The sequence below is a fragment of the Citrus sinensis genome, chromosome 6, assembly GCF_022201045.2.
Source record: "Citrus sinensis cultivar Valencia sweet orange chromosome 6, DVS_A1.0, whole genome shotgun sequence".
NCBI classification, from domain to species: domain Eukaryota; kingdom Viridiplantae; phylum Streptophyta; class Magnoliopsida; order Sapindales; family Rutaceae; genus Citrus; species Citrus sinensis.
The window spans coordinates 6305711-6322270 of record NC_068561.1 but is presented as its reverse complement, the minus strand read 5'-3'; the positions used below and the strand labels follow the sequence as shown (position 1 = coordinate 6322270).

At 35.7% G+C, this 16560-nt stretch overlaps 1 non-coding gene across 1 annotated transcript; it reads right to left on the bottom strand.

Moving 5' to 3' along the window:
• Positions 1-3015: 3015 nt before the first annotated feature.
• Positions 3016-3119, bottom strand: LOC127903167 (small nucleolar RNA R71). The gene has a single exon (XR_008055886.1). It is a non-coding gene; the product is annotated as a small nucleolar RNA R71 (small nucleolar RNA).
• Between the last annotated feature and the right edge of the window lie 13441 nt (positions 3120-16560).

Here is a 16560-nt window from a genome sequence, read left to right as displayed (position 1 = left end):
GAAATTGAATCTTTACTAGTTTCACGAGGGTCCATAATGTGTTTTTCGACCATTTTACCACCACGAGGGTTATAATCGATTTGACTTGACTCATATTTTGGTTTCCTGAATTTCCCATTTGAGGATGTTGTTGACTCTTGGGGTTTGGTTCAGGTTGAGCAGGAAACTTTCCCATTTCATGTATGGTAAGAGCAAATCTAAGTTTGGAGATAGTTTCTGTCAAATTTGTTAAGATTTGCATCGTTTGGTTATTGATATCGACTCTTGTTTTTCAATAAACGAATACAATGTGTCTTCCAGAGTTTTTCTTAGTGGTGGGACATATGGTGGGTAACTCTGGGGGTTTTGGAAATTTTGACGTGGAGGAACTGGTTGTGAAGGTTGTGCATGATTGTCATTTCTCCAACTGAAATTTGGGTGGTTTCTCCAACCAGAGTTGTAAGTTTGGGAGTATGGATTTGGATTTGGCCTTTTGAAATTGTCAATGACATTTATTTGTTCATGCAAACTTTCTTTCAAAGCTGACAGGGTTGGACAGTCCTGCGTAGAATGGTCAGTAGAATCACAAACATAACATGAAATATTTTGAACAGACTTTACATGATCATTCTTTTTCAACTCTAATACTTCGACTTTTTTAGCTAAGGATGCAAATTTGGCTTGAAAATCATGGTCTCCCTAAGGTTATGCATGCCTCCACCAGATGGAGATGACTGGGGTTTACTTGATGACTCATAAGAACCAACTGTATCTTAGTATTGTGCATTCTCTACTATATGGTCAAGATAATCTAATGCATCTGTTGAGTGTTAGAAAATGCATATTTAGAAAGGAGAAAACCGTCATTTTACATTTCAAGTCTTACTAACAACCCTTACTTTTATGTATTTAACCTTCTTGTGATTTAATTACATGTATTTTATTTTAATTAAGTATTTTATGTATTTTAGGGGCATTATAGTCATTTCACAATAAAGGAGAAATCAGAGGGCAAAACGGACATCACTTTTGAACTCAGGACGGTCAAAAACCTTAGGAGGAGCATAAAAGGAAAAATGGCACTATTCACATGTGCGGTACTATTCACGTGTACGGTACTGTATACGTTACTGTTCACGACACTGTTCACATAGATGGATGATGACGTGGCATTGACCGATGATGTGGCATTGACTGAAGAGGTGTCACGATCCTGTTGGACTAAAATTCTTATGTACTGTTGATGGTGACGTAGCAGCATATCAGTGGACGAAAAATCTCGTGTACGGTGCATGCATCACACAGGATTATTTTCAACCGCGTTACTGTTCAAAGTCGGGTCAAACCGTGTTACTGTTCATCTGCGTGGTCAAACCGTGGACTGTTGACTGATGACGTGGCGCAATCCTGAGCGTCCAAACTGTTTTTAATCCGATGGCCATGATTTACTCCATGTATCTATAAAAAGGGGGCCTCTCCCCCCTAATTTGATATCTCTGAATCCATTTTTGGGATCCATTTTCTGTAATTCCTTCTCCATCTTGTATTTTCTTCGTATTTTAATAAATTCCCATTTTGCCCCTAGTTCAATTATGAGTGGCTAATTTTCTTTCAAGCTTGGGTTGAAGGTGAAGTCTCAACATGTGTCATGGGCTTTATTTGGCAAATTTATTTTCTCTTCCCCTCTAGTTTTTGTGGATGTTTTGACTTCTCGTCGACAAATAATACTAATCTTGTCTAGTACCGCCTTGGTTTCACCGGCCCTCTAGTACAAGGTTATTATTATTTGGCACGATAAGCCCTTAGCACCATATTGATTAGAGCGTGGTTCATGAGGTGTGGATTCCCCCCTTATGATTTAATTGGTATTAATACGGATTATTTAGCCCATGATGCATGTTGATACGGATCCAGATACCCAAGTATGTCAATTTAATAGATTTTCTCTACAATTTATTCTCTCCATTGCAATTCCAATTTTAGAATTTATTCTCGCCATTTTAATTTAAGTTTTAGCATATTCCAAATCACTTCCACCATAAATCCAACCACTCATTTACAAAATTAATTCTACACATAATTAAAATCTACCTCCTCGTGGGATCGACACTCGTCACCATTGATCTATACTACAATAGATTCGTGCGCTTGCGAGTACATTAAAATTTGCACAACAAGTTTTTGGCGCCGTTGCCGGGGAGGTAAGTAATTTTAATTCATAGAATTAATTTTTGTGAATAATTTCTTTTATTTGTTTTCTTGTATTTTTTTTATTATAAAAAAAAGAAAAAAAAAGAGTGAATCTACATTTAAAGGTTAGTATTTCTTTTATTTTTTCTCTTCTTTAAAATTCTGTAATTTAATTTTCAATTTATTTTTCTTTGTAATTTTTTTTGTTTATTTTATTAATTTAATTTTTAGTTAATTTATTTCACGCATTTGTTTTTGTGTATTTTTATAGAAAGGTTTTAATAGCGCAATAAGGTTAGTATCGTAATTTCTCCCTCTTCTTTATTTTTATTTGTTTTGTTCTCATCCTTATTTTTATTTTATTTGTTTTGCATGCATGGTCGTAGGTCATTATTACCTAATCTTGAACCTATAGACCTTGAATTAGAAAAAACACTTCGCACACACAAACAAATTAAAAATAAAATGGATTTGCAACCACAAGAGAGGCCATTTAAGGACTAATTCAGTCCCTTAGCTAATTTGAGCACATCATGCATAAGATACCCAAATGTAGCTGCTAGGAGTTTCGAATTAAAACCTAGTGTGCTAAATTGTCTCCCCACATTCTATGGCTTAGAAAATGAGGACCCATATAATCATCTGAATGATTTTCATGCTATTTGTCAAACTTTTAAATACGAGAATTTTTCAGACGATGATGTTAAACTCAGATTATTCCCATTTTCTTTAAAAGATAGAGCTCGTTCATGGCTTAATACATTACCTGCTAATAGCATTGCATCATGGGAACAAATGGTAACAAAATTTTTGAATAAATATTTCCCAGTGCATAAAACCAACGCTATTCGCAGGGAAATCTCAGAGTTTACCCAAAGAGATGACGAGCAGTTTTTCGAAACGTGGGAGCGATTCAATGGGCTACTCTTGAAGTGTCCACATCATGGGTACGAGAAATGGCACCAATGCCAATACTTTTTGGAGGGATTATTGCCGAATGTGCAAGAATGGCTAATGGCAACAAGTGAAGGAGAGCTAATGTCAAAAAGTGCATCAGAGATTTGGGAATTCTTCCAGCGACAAGCGGATAATTCCCAACAACGGAGTCGATCAATCAGGAATACTAGAAGAATTAAGGGAGTAAATGAGGTTCAAATTGGCGAGTCAACTTCGGGAATCAAAGAAGTCAAGGAGATGGTTGAAGGTCTTGCTCGACAAATAGCATCGTTATCGACTGCTAAATCAACAGAACCACATGACCATGACTCATACTCAGATCAAGCCAATGCCATAGGTGTAATGAGAAAGCCATCAAATTACAACCCATACTCCAACACATATAACCCTGGATGGAGAGACCACCCCAATTTTTCATGGTCTCAAGGATTTCAACAGAATGGACCAGCAGCTCCAGCTCCACCAATGCAACAAATTCCTCAAGTTCCTCAAGCCTCTCAGCCACCATTTAGACCATACAATCAGAACCAGAACTACTCTCAACCCAGACCATGGGAGGATGCATTCCAGAATTTCAAAAATCTTACTCACTCCACGATTGAGCAACAGAATCGCACCATTGATGGACTACGAAATGAGTTGAGAGCAGGCTTCAATTCACAAGCCCAATCAGTTTCAAGCCTCGAGAAGATGGTAGGACAACTTGCTTCTTCAGTTCAGACCTTGGCAATGACTGTTGAGAAAGGCAAGTTTCCAAGTCAACTAGTGCCTAATCCTAAAGGAGTACATGAAGCAAGTACCAGTTCACCGCAACAGCATGGAGAGGTCAAAGCAGTCATGACCTTGCGAAAAGGAAAAGAAGTCGACAACAAAGTGGAGATGCCGGTGACAAAAGAAAATCAAATTGTACCTGTGAGTGTTGAGGACTCATCACCGGAAGAGAAAGAAGAAACCAACCCACAAGAATACATTCTGAAAGCTCCATTTCCCCAGAGGTTAGCTAAAGGCAAGAAGGGAAAATCCACAGGTGAGATTCTCGAAATCTTCAAACAGGTAAGTGTTAACATCCCTTTACTTGATGCTATTAAACAAGTTCCATCTTATGCCAAGTTTCTTAAAGACCTTTGTACTAAAAAGAGAAATATGCATGTTCAAAAGAAGGCATTTTTAACAGAAAACGTTAGTTCTATACTCCAACATAAAATTCCTTTAAAATGCAAAGACCCAGGCTCCCCCACTATCTCATGTAGTATAGGGAACCACACAATTGAGAATGCTTTGTTGGATTTAGGAGCTAGTGTAAATTTGTTGCCTTATTCAGTATTTGTGAAACTTGGACTGGGAGAATTACACCCAACTCCAGTGGTGTTACAACTTGCAGATCGGTCCACGAAAATACATCGTGGTATTGTGGAGGACGTGCTTATCCAGGTAGACAAGTTTTATTTTCCTGTTGATTTTATTGTAATTGACACTCAACCAATACAGGATTCAAGGAAGCACATCCCCATTATTCTAGGCCGACCTTTCTTGGCAACTGCGAATGCTCACATTCAATGCAGGACTAGAAATATGCAGTTGTCCTTCGGCAACATGACTATGGAACTGAACATCTTCAACATTGCCAAACAACCTCACAGTGCAGATGATGGAATTGTTGATGTGGATTTAATTGAAGCATTAGTTGATGATACTTTTGTTTCAAACCTTAGTGATGATCCTTTACAAACATGTTTAACTCACTTTGGTTTTGATTTTGATATTGACAGATCGGTTGATGAGGTCAACGCCCTGCTTGACTCAGCACCATCTATGGACACTAATAAATGGAAGTCAAGAGTTGAACAACTAGCACCATCAGAGAAGAAACTCATCCCACCATCAGAATCACCACCGAAACTCGAGCTCAAACCATTACCCAACACATTGGAATATGCATTTTTGGGAGAAGAAAGTACTCTACCGGTAATCATCTCAGCATCCCTCAATGACGAACAAAAAGGTAAGTTGTTAGATGTTTTGAAAGAGCACAAAGGGGCATTAGGATGGACCATAGCAGACATAAAATGTATAAACCCAGTAGACTGCATGCATTACATTCACCTTGATGAAAATGCTAAAACTACTAGGGAGATGCAACGTCGGTTAAATCCTAACATGAAAGAAGTTGTTAGAACAGAAGTCCTTAAGCTATTAGACGCAGGTATCATTTACCCAATTTCTGATAGTTCATGGGTCAGTCCTGTACAAGTTGTCCCCAAAAAGTCAGGAGTCACAGTAGTTACGAATGCTGATAATGAATTGATACCCACTAGAGTAACTACAGGATGGCGTGTATGTATTGATTATAGGAAGTTGAATTCTGCCACACGTAAAGACCATTTTCCTTTACCATTTATTGATCAAATGCTTGATAGATTAGCAGGCCATGAATTTTATTGCTTTCTAGATGGCTACTCAAGATATAATCATATTCCCATAGCACCAAAAGATCAAGAGAAAACTACTTTCACTTGCCCTTTTGGCACATTTGCATATAGGAGAATGCCATTTGGATTATGTAATGCACCTGCTACATTTCAACGATGCATGCTAAGCATTTTTTCTGATATGGTTGAACGATTTCTTGAAGTCTTTATGGATGACTTTTCTGTCTTTGGTGACTCGTTTGATCAATGTTTACATCATTTAACACTAGTTTTACAGAGATGTATCGAGAAGAACTTGGTCTTAAATTGGGAGAAATGCCATTTTATGGTAAAACAATGTATTGTTCTCGGTCACATCATTTCGAGCAAAGGTATTGAGGTTGAAAAAGCCAAGGTGGATCTCATTTCTAATCTTCCTTCACCCAAAACAGTCAGAGAAGTAAGATCCTTCCTTGGGCATGCTGATTTTTATAGACGTTTCATTAAAGATTTTAGCAAAGTTTCTAGACCCTTATGCAATCTACTTGCTAAGGATGTACCTTTTGTCTTTGATGATTCATGTCTTGTTGTGTTTGAAAAATTAAAGCATTTGTTGACATCATCACCCATCATTCAGCCCCCGAACTGGAGCTTACCATTTGAACTCATGTGTGATGCATCTGATTATGCAGTAGGAGCAGTATTAGGACAAAGAGTTGATCGAATTCCCCACGTTATTTACTATGCTAGTATGACATTGAATGATGCACAGTTGAACTATTCAACTACTGAAAAAGAAATGCTATCAGTAGTGTTTGCATTAGAGAAATTTCGATCTTATCTCATTGGTTGTAAAATAATCGTGTTCACAGATCATGCTGCTCTTAAATATCTTCTCACAAAGAAAGATGCAAAATCTAGACTAATTCGTTGGGTGTTACTTTTGCAGGAATTTGACTTGGAATTCAAAGATAAGAAAGGGACAGAAAATGTTGTGGCGGACCACCTCTCTCGTCTCCATTTTGACTCAATTACAAAGCCATTAATATTGAATGAGTCATTTCCAGATGAGCAATTAATGAGTGTGGAATTATTACCTTGGTATGCTGATATAGTTAATTATCTTGTTACAGGTAAACTTCCAGAGCATTGGACCAAGCAAGACAAGGCTAAATTCTTTGCAGAAATAAAGAATTTCTTTTGGGATGACCCATATTTATTCAAGTATTGTGCAGACCAAATTGTTAGACGATGTGTCCCAGAAAGTGAAATTCAGAATATCCTTTCATTCTGCCATGAACAAGCTTGTGGAGGCCATTTCAGTGCTAAGAAAACCGCGACTAAAGTTTTACAATGTGGTTTTTATTGGCCAACTATATTTCGAGATGCTTACACTTTCTGTTCTTCATGTGATAGGTGTCAACGAATGGGGAGCATTACGCGAAGGAACATGATGCCACTAAATCCAATTTTAGTGGTTGAGATTTTTGACGTATGGGGTATCGACTTCATGGGACCCTTTCCCCCGTCTTTTGGCCATCAATACATATTGGTTGCTGTTGACTACGTATCCAAATGGGTATAAGCAATTTCATGCAGAACTAATGATCACAAAGTGGTAATAGGATTTTTGAAAAGCAACATTGTTTCACGCTTTGGATTCCCTCGAGCAATAATTAGTGATGGTGGTGCCCACTTTTGTAACAAAGCATTCAAAGCTCTTTTGACAAAGTATTCAATCACACACAAAGTGGCGACCCCGTATCATCCGCAAACCAGTGGCCAAGTTGAGATCTCCAATCGAGAAATAAAGCACATATTAGAAAAGACGGTGAGGCCGGACAGAAAAGATTGGTCATTAAGACTTGATGATGCCTTATGGGCATATAGAACGGCTTTCAAGACCCCGATTGGGATGTCACCCTACAGGCTAGTGTATGGAAAAGCTTGCCACCTACCTGTGGAACTCGAGCATCGTGCATATTGGGCCATCAAGAAATTCAATTTTGACATGCAGCAAGCCAGCTCAGAAAGAAGATTACAACTGGCAGAACTTGAAGAAATTCGCAATGACGCATACGAAAATGCCAAGATTTACAAGCAACGAATGAAAGTCTTCCATGATAAGCAAATTATGAGAAAATCGTTCACTCCAGGTCAGAAAGTGCTTTTATTCAATTCTCGCTTGCACCTATTCCCAGGTAAGTTACGCTCTCGTTGGTCTGGCCCATTTATTGCTCATATTGTTTTTCCACATGGGGCAATTGAAATTAAAGACCCAAAGAACGATGTCACGTTTAAAGTTAATGGTCAAAGATTAAAACCATATCTAGAGTACCAACCACATGAAGAAGACACCGAAATAAATTTGAGTGACCCACCAAATTTGAATTGATTTTTTTTTCTTTTCGTTGATTTGATTTTTCTTTCTTTCTTTTATTATTATTCTTTTGTTAATTGAAATTGTTTTTGCATAAGTGTGTTTGTTTAACTATTAAGTTTTCTTTTATCATTTTTACTCATGAGTACCTTACTTAGACCGTTCCTCCTGAACATTCTTAAACCACTTCAACGTGTCAAAACTCATCTCAAACGGCAGATTCAATTTTGTAAAACACATCGCATTTGGGCTCTACAGCCACCAGAGTTAGTAGCCTATGTTGAGGGTTTAGAAAGCCAACTCAGAGACATTGAGAGAAGTGTTTACGACATCCAGTTGGAGCTTGAGGTAAATTCAATAAGAGGACGATTTTAATTTTCTTTGTGTGTTTTAATTTATTTTTTCTGTTTAAGTGCTTTAGTTTGTTACCCTGGTGAAGTGGCGGATAACGGTACTCCTTGATAATCAAGTCGGTTACTTCAGTTTCCCATAATAACTGATATTCTGAGGCGAAGGTATGGACAGAAACGAGATTCTAGCGAAGCTTCACAAGCGATTCCCTTCACTTCCTCAGAATGCCCTCCTTACGATCTATAAAGCTCGGTCCGAACGCATGCGATTACTCATGAGGAATAACATACCTGCTGATATCCGTTGGTTAATTGAGGCAAAAGTACAATCGGCAGGTGAGTTACCTCCAAAATTTATTGCATACATGCCTGGTTGTGGTAAAGGAAATTATGCAAGAAAACGACGAGCTCGAAGAATTTCTGTTGCTTGTCATAAGTGTGCCAGAATGAGTTGCAATAAAAACCCATGTTCTTTAGGAATGATGTCTGATAACAGGGAAGATAAGATTCAATTCATTAGGGATGGCTTGAATAAGGAGTCATTGGATGATATCCTTTTGTCTCTTGAAACGCATCCCAGTGGATATGTGCAAGGAGCGATTCTCCAGTTATGGTCATTATTCCAGAAAGAGCATGCGCGATATAGTCTCGGGAATCTGACTATAAATGACCCTGTTTGCCAGTTTATAAGAAAACTGGATAGGAAGCCTATCCTCGACCCATAGAGGGCGTTCAAGCCGTTTCTGGACGTAAAACCAGAGGAAGATGTGAGCCACAGTCGCAACTACCTGTAAATATCCTTTTACTTTACTGTTATTTTTGTTTTATTGTGTGCATTATTGTCTTTAATAATTTTATTACTGTTTGCTTTTTTTTTCTTATTACTGTTTACTTTTTCCTTTTTACTGTTTCCTTTTTGACTCGCGAGCCACGTGCTTTACGCGTTATTTGACACTGACATATTACCTCATACACAACCATGACCCACTATCACCAAGACTCTTAAATGTGATATCTTTTGTCAAGCACTCACAAATTGTTTTTTAGAAGTATCGCAATGGCAGCTACTCCCAATAGACAATTCAAGAACATTTGTGTGCTTTCCGGTTTTACCTATGGCAAACATAAAGAGTTCGTTGAGGCAGCCATAGATCTTGGTCGAAGCATAGCAGCGAGAAAATTACACTTGGTGTATGGAGGAGGTAACCGAGGGTTATCCAAAATGGTCTCAGAAGCAGCTTTTATCAGAGGAAGTCAAGTGTTAGGCATCATCCCAAGAGCCCTAAAACCTTTGGGCAGTTCGTCTGACTCATCAACTGGAGAAGAGTTAGTCGTCTCAGGTATGCAAGAAAGAATAACTGAAATGCTTAATCATGCTGATGCTTTTATTTTCCTTCCAGGAGATCTTGCAACACTAGAGGCACTTATCACGCTAGCATCTTGGGCCCATCTGCACATCCACCAAAAACCCATCGGTTTGTTAAATGTCAATAACTTTTATGATGGCTTTATCGCATTTCTTAACCATGCAATAAAAAACTATTTCATTCCTTCTAATGTAAAAAAACTTTTTATTTGTGCTCACACTGCTAATGAGCTACTTGATATGTTACAAGCTTATCGACCGGAGCCAGACCCCTGGACCTTTGTGTTGGAGCGTCCAAATAATGATGGTAACAGTAGCCGCAGTAAGAAGTACAAATTAGATTTAACTCTCCGCCTGTAAATATTTTCTTCTGTGTTGCACCACCCAGGTTATGGAGTGTAGTTACTCTAGAAACACATCTTCATTGTTTGAAAAAAAAATTCAAAAAAAAAATCAAAAAAAATAATAATTAGACATTTTCTTTTTCTTTATTAAGTTTTGATGTTTATTTTTCTTCTTTTTAATTTCTCCTCTATGAATATACATTTTCCAACTTTTGAGTCGAAGATGGCTGAATATAGAGTGTAGTGCCTCTAGAAACGCATCTTCTTAGTAAAAAAAAAAAACCATTTTCTTTTTCTATCATTTTAAGTGTACTTTTTCTAATTTGTTTTTTTTGCATCATTTTCACATTTCTGCATGCATATTTTCCTTTCATGTTTAGAATAGGTTGGGGGGTAGAATGTTGTTTAAAAAAAAAAAATTGTGTGATTTGTTTTAACATTGGATGACATGATTAATTTCAAATTTTAGTATTTGTATTATCTTTGGTCTTAAGTGATGTTACATTATGTTTGCTACTCTACATGTTAATGTTAGGGACAAATATGAGTTGCTTGAAGGAATGAACATGTCATAATAAGTACCAAGTGAGTTTTTGAGCCTATCATTTTTCTTGGAGAGTAACCCTTTTGCCCATTCTTTATATAGCTTAACAGTTTATTATTTTATATACGATCTTTAGATTTATTTTGAGTTAACCCTTAAAAAAAAAATGTGTGTTGCTACATTGGGAGGCCCATCTAACTAGTAGATATGGCTGATTATTTAGAGCCCTAAAAGACGATGGAAAGGCCATCTTTGTCCCGTGTGAGCCTTTCTAGCCATCCCTTTTGTGATATATCCATAGTTAACCCTTTTGAGCCTTTAAAATAAATAAATAAATAAATAAATAAAAACCTTTTCTTTGTCAACTTATTATCTTGACCCACTCCGATTTGGAGTATTACCCGATGTCTTATAAGGTCCATCACCTATTTATGTTTGAGAAAAATGTAAATAATTATTTTGTTCAGTGAAGTTGTGCCAAATAAAAGCAAAAAAAAAAGAGAAAAAAAAAACAAAACAAAAGTTGTTGTTTCAAAAGAATAAAAATAACAATAATAGGTGAAATCCACCTTGCAACTTCCAAAAAAAAAAAAAAATTCTCTGCATTTTTCTCAAACATACACTTTGTTTTCCTTATTTCCCTTCTTTGTTAACCATGTCCCTAACCTACGTTACGTCCTAATAAAAGTCCTTCTTGATTTTAGGGAACTATAGTCCGAAGTAGAAGCTAGTTATATGGGCTAAAAAGATGTAGTGATGCATAATTAAAAAAAAAAAAAGATAAATAAAGTGGGTTGACTAACATTTTATTTGACTTGAGATCGTATTATTTCTAAGCTGAGGGCATATTTATTTCATCTTGGTGAGAGCATGTGATATCACTTCTTTATTATTTTCTCTCTCAATTACCATTCATTGGAGTGACTATTTTTATTGGGTTTAATTTATTTGTGAGAATGTCACTACTTCCAGTGAGATTTTGGGGTTGACATGTCATTCTTGAAAGTAGCTATAACAAAGTCTACTGGGCTAATTCATGTGGATGGTTGATGTGGGTGTGATGTTGCTTTAGACTGGAGATAATGCTTATACTTTTATTTGATTGTTATCATTAATCTGATTGAATAAACACGAGTGTTTCTAAAAAAAAAAAAAATCATTTTGAATTTGAATTTTGTTTTCGCTTTATTTGCTAGGGACTAGCAATAAGCTAGTTGGGGGGTGTGTTGAGTGTTAGAAAATGCATATTTATAAAGGAGAAAACCGTCATTTTACATTTCAAGTCTTACTAACAACCCTTACTTTTATGTATTTAACCTTATTGTGATTTAATTACATGTGTTTTATTTTAATTAAGTATTTTATGTATTTTAGGGGCATTATAGTCATTTCACAATAAAGGAGAAATCAGAGGGCAAAACGGACATCACTTTTGAACTCAGAACGGTCAAAAACCTTAGGAGGAGTATAAAAGGAAAAATGGCACTATTCACATGTACGGTACTATTCACGTGTACGGTACTGTATACGTTACTGTTCACGACACTGTTCACATAGACGGATGATGACGTGGCATTGACCGATGATGTGGCATTGACTGATGAGGTGTCACGATCCTGTTGGACTAAAATTCTTATGTACTGTTGATGGTGACGTGGCAGCATATCAGTGGACGAAAAATCTCGTGTACGGTGCATGCATCACACAGGATTATTTTCAACCAAACCGTGTTACTGTTCATCCGGGTCAAACCGCGTTACTGTTCAAAGTCGGGTCAAACCGTGTTACTATTCATCGCGTGGTCAAACCGTGGACTGTTGACTGATGACGTGGCGCAATCCTGAGCGTCCAAACTGTTTTTAATCCGATGGCCATGATTTACTCCATGTATCTATAAAAAGGGGGCCTCTCCCCCCTAATTTGATATCTCTGAATCCATTTTTGGGATCCATTTTCTGTAATTCCTTCTCCATCTTGTATTTTCTTCGTATTTTAATAAATTCCCATTTTGCCCCTAGTTCAATTATGAGTGGCTAATTTTCTTTCAAGCTTGGGTTGAAGGTGAAGTCTCAACATGTGTCATGGGCTTTATTTGGCAAATTTATTTTCTCTTCCCCTCTAGTTTTTGTGGATGTTTTGACTTCTCGTCGACAAATAATACTAATCTTGTCTAGTACCGCCTTGGTTTCACCGGCCCTCTAGTACAAGGTTATTATTATTTGGCACGATAAGCCCTTAGCACCATATTGATTAGAGCGTGGTTCATGAGGTGTGGATTCCCCCCTTATGATTTAATTGGTATTAATACGGATTATTTAGCCTATGATGCATGTTGATACGGATCCAGATACCCAAGTATGTCAATTTAATAGATTTTCTCTACAATTTATTCTCTCCATTGCAATTCCAATTTTAGAATTTATTCTCGCCATTTTAATTTAAGTTTTAGCATATTCCAAATCACTTCCACCATAAATCCAACCACTCATTTACAAAATTAATTCTACACATAATTAAAATCCACCTCCTCGTGGGATCGACACTCGTCACCATTGATCTATACTACAATGATTCGTGCGCTTGCGAGTACATTAAAATTTGCACAACAGCATCTTCAGGACTTTTATCCCTAAACTCACCATTACACATCATTTCAACGACTTGTCTACCTTGGAATGTTAATCCCTCGTAGAAATAAGTCACTAATCTCCATGTTTCAAAACCGTGGTGTAGGCAAATGTTAAGTAGTTCTTTAAACCTATCCCAACATTGGTAGAGGGTTTCTCCTGGTTTTTTAGTGAAAGTGGTGATTTGTCTTTTGAAAGAATTTGTTCTGTGGGGTGGAAAGAATTTTTTCAAAAATTGTGCTTGCATTTCATCCTAAGTTCTGATGGATTCTGACCTAAGATTTTGTAACCAAGTTTTAACTTTATTTTTTTGTGAGAAAGGAAAAAACTTAGGCCTGATTATATTTATGCTACAATTTTGATCAGTACATGTATTACAGACTTCCTCAAATTCCCTTAAATGCAAATATGGATTTTCAGACTCAAAACTATGAAAAGTAGAAAGAAGTTGAATGATACTAGGTTTGAAATTAAAACATGATGCATCAGGAGGGAAAACTATGCATGATGGTGACTCTGTTCTAGTAGGATGCATGAAGTCTCTAAGGGTCCTAGGTTGGTCATGAAGATTTTACAAGGCTTGGTCATTTTCGTGGTCCGAAAAATTTTCAGCTCCTATGTCAGCCATATCTAAGGGTGGTGAAGGTGATCTTCTAATTAGTCTGCCACTATTTGTACAAGACCAACGACGCATGCAATGCTAATGATGTGTGCTAAACCAATGATGCATAAATGCTAAATGAAAATTGCAGAAAATAAAAATAAATTGGAAATTAAATAAGCAAAAATACGAATTAAAAATAAACAAACTGGAAAATAAATAAAATAAATAAATTAGGCGGTGAAACCAGCCATAAACAAGGAAATTAAAAGAAACAGTTTAGGCGGTATTTTAAAAGCAGCCATATAATAAAACATAAAATTAAATAAATTAATGTACAAGAATAAATAAACTGAAATTAAAATGCTAGGCGGTAGAACCGACCATTTAAAATAAATGCAGAAAGTAAATTACAGAAATTTAAAGAAATAAATTCGAGTTGGGGACTGATTTGCAAAGGTTTTTGGGTTAAGATGAAGTTTCTCACAAATTTTATGGATAATGTTAAAGTTTGAAAAGATGAGGGGTGCTAACTGAAGTTTTGCAAAAAGAGAATAAAATAGAATCATGGAAAGATGGTAACGACAAAACAAAAAAATATTAAAATAAAATAAAAATAAAGTAAAGACAAACTAACACCAAATTTAGAAAACTCATTGGCAACGGTGCCAAAAACTTGACGCGACTCAAAAGTGTATTACTCTGAAGTATAAAAGTGTCTAGTTATAATATAACCCGGTGAGTCCGGAGTTGAACCACAAGGAACTTTAAATCCAGTAGTCAATTTAAAACTAAGAAAATTAATTGTGGGGAAAAGAAATTATTTGAAATCAATTTAAAAATATGGTAAGGTTCGGGATCCACTCTCTGTATTCAACCTATAATTTTAATACTCTCTCATTTATATTTTGCCCTCACTTTTACCAGTTAATTATTATATCATTTAATTTTATGTGTGTGGATAAATATGAAATAAAGTACCTAAAGTGCCACATTATATTAATGTATCGACATTATGTCAAAATACCATACAGATCCAAAGAAATTTATAAATTAACATGACATAAAAATAACTAGAAAAGAATAAACTAAACTTAAAAATTCATTTGAGAAAATAATAAATTTAATAGTTTGAAGCATTAAGCTTCACCTTTCACCCCAGCTTAGTAAAATTAACCACTCATATTGAAAGAAAACACAACACTCTATTTATTTGATACACTTTTGAAATACGTTACAAGAAAGTTGATTACACAACAAAAGAAGAAAAAGAAGAAAAAGACATAATTCCTTAGCTGCACTTTATTCTCTCTCGGCTTAAGCTTTCTCTGCTCAACTCTCCCTTCTGCCTCTGCCACCCCTTGCCTTTTTTAGGCAAAGGAAATAATCTTATTTTCTTTTCTTTTATTAATATTAATATTTTATTTTATTTTTATATTATATATACATATTGAATTGTGTGATGGTCAGGAGGTGTGATGGCCTCCTGACCATCACAGGCAACCAAAACATGGTTGCCTTTTGCTCTTTTGTCCTTTTGTTCTTTTTTTTTTTTTACATCTCCTCGATTATGCTCCAATAGTTCTTCTTTGTTCCCGCTTTCAATTACAATTCCATCTTTATTCCTGAAAAATATTTACAAGATAAAAATTAACATTTTACGAATTAATTTAACATAAAAATATATTTATGGAGTATTAAGATAATTTAGAAATGATGAGCGCATTAATCGACACAATAAGTGCAAACTAATAATTTTATCCTTATTAAATGTACACATTTTAATGTCAATCACTTATACCCAAGTCTTCTTTTATCAAACACACATTCTTGAGAGCTAAATATTTTTTTAACTTCTTTTGACCATTTGTGAATTTTAACACAATCTCATTCAGCTCATTACTCTTTTTCTTAAGCTCTTCATTTTCTTTGATCAAATTATTAACATTTGATTTTTTATGCACATACGAGGTACTTTGTTTACCTTTTAAAGATGCAATCATATCATGCAATATTTCATTATATAATTCTAGTTCTTTGATCTTTTCATTTAGTAAATCATTGCATTTTAAGTAAGACATCCTTTTCATTTGAAAGTTCTAGCATTTTCTTCTTAAGACATTTATTTTTCTTACCAATTTTCATCATATTATTATGCAGCTTTTTAAAAGCATCATACACCTCATCATAAGTAGGAAGATCATTTACCTCATTAAGTTCATCATCTCATATTACTATAAGTGCTAGGTTTGACACTTCTTGCAAATCTTTTTCACACTTGATTCTTTGTCACTATCGTCCCAAGTAGCCTCCATGGCTTTCTTCTTGAGTTTGTTGAGAACTGAGCACTTCGATCTTATATGGCCGGGCTTCTTACATTCATAACATATGATTACTTCTTTTTTTTTCCTTTTGGTTCTTGAGTTTCTGAATTTTCTTCGCTCACCAAATTTCTTGAAAAACTTCCTGAATTTTTTGGCCATCATAGCCATGTCTTCATCCTCGAAATCACTTTCCTCATCACTTTCAGGTTTTGATACTCTTAAGGCAATGTTTTTCTTCCTTTTATCTTTATCTCCTCTTTCAGCTGCCAAATCCTCTTCATAAGAAATAAGAGAGCTAATTAAATCATCAATATGTATTTAAATATTTGGCTTCCTCAATGGCAGTTCTCTTAGGTCTCAATTCCTTTGGTAGTGGCCTAATGATTTTTTTTACCTTCTCGCTATTTGAAAAGGTCTTACGAGGTACTCCTAGAGTGTTTACCATAGCCGTAAATCTAGTATACATGGAATAGACACTTTTATTTTGTTC